The following is a 1,045-nucleotide window of genomic DNA, read 5'->3' as shown; positions in this document are numbered from 1 at the left end:
CTTGCTGGTCATATTTCCCCAAACTCTGTTTCCGAACAGCGAAATGACGAGCATCTCCATGTCGGAGGGGAGGCGGGTCTGAAGCTCCACGGCAGATCACAGAGCAGACGGATTGCTCCACTGCAACAGGACTAGCTTATTGTGTCCCTTCAATCCGGCCGCCTCTTTCCCTGTTCTGGAAATCGCATCAACTAGTTTTGCATTTTTCCGCAGCATTAATTGTTATGTGAAATTATAGCTCATTTTTATCCCACATTGAAAGAAAAATAAATATTACAAGCTTTATTAGTTCGAAGAACGACAACTGTTATATGTGTTCGTAGAAAAGGAGAGACGGTTGGCATCTCCCTTGATAAGGACGGGAACAGTCTTCGGACTTTCCTTCACATACGGTTAAGGCTATCCGTCGCTGACGGATCTTACCCAAATTTTTTCTTCTACTCCTTTATACAGTGACAACTTCACCCGTCGAATCTTCTGGATCATTCTCTGATTTTTCAAATCCAAAAGCTTTGTTTTGAATACACAGTTAGATTCGATTAATTTGAAAATGTATACACATATCAAATAAAGAATTGAAACCAAAATAGCTTTCTTGAATTCCCTTCTCACACATATACGATGCACAGATGGCTTTTGAGAAAATGCCCGCACAAAATGATTCCGCACTGCAAGATATGCCCACCATGCCTACGCCAAGGTAACACAAGTGTGTTGCATGCAAACTGTAAAAGCATTAGGCAAGCCACGTATACATCTCAGTGGCATGTTATTCAAAGCCTTCCAGCTGCCTGCATTGGACAAGACCAACTGTAACTGCGTACAATAGAATTAAAAAGCACTTCAAAAAATTTCAAAAATCTATGAACAATCCGAAAAACAAGCATTGTGATTTTTTAAAATGAGGAACACTGACAACATATAAAGGAAAACACTATATCTTTAAAAGTTATGTTAAATCAAATTTTATATATATTCGAATGATTTTGAATAACTGTAACTGAAGAGCTTGGTAATGATACATTCAAATCAATACATTCAACAT

General features: G+C 38.4%; 1 non-coding gene across 1 annotated transcript; it reads left to right on the top strand.

Moving 5' to 3' along the window:
- Positions 1 to 313: 313 nt before the first annotated feature.
- On the top strand, positions 314 to 434 carry LOC149543152 (U6atac minor spliceosomal RNA). The gene has a single exon (XR_016355821.1). It is a non-coding gene; the product is annotated as a U6atac minor spliceosomal RNA (small nuclear RNA).
- Positions 435 to 1,045: the final 611 nt, after the last annotated feature.

This window comes from Cupressus sempervirens, chromosome 8, assembly GCF_028749045.1.
Source record: "Cupressus sempervirens isolate cs-2001-9-10 chromosome 8, ASM2874904v1, whole genome shotgun sequence".
In the NCBI taxonomy this organism is placed as follows: domain Eukaryota; kingdom Viridiplantae; phylum Streptophyta; class Pinopsida; order Cupressales; family Cupressaceae; genus Cupressus; species Cupressus sempervirens.
This window is presented reverse-complemented; position numbering and strand designations above follow the sequence as displayed.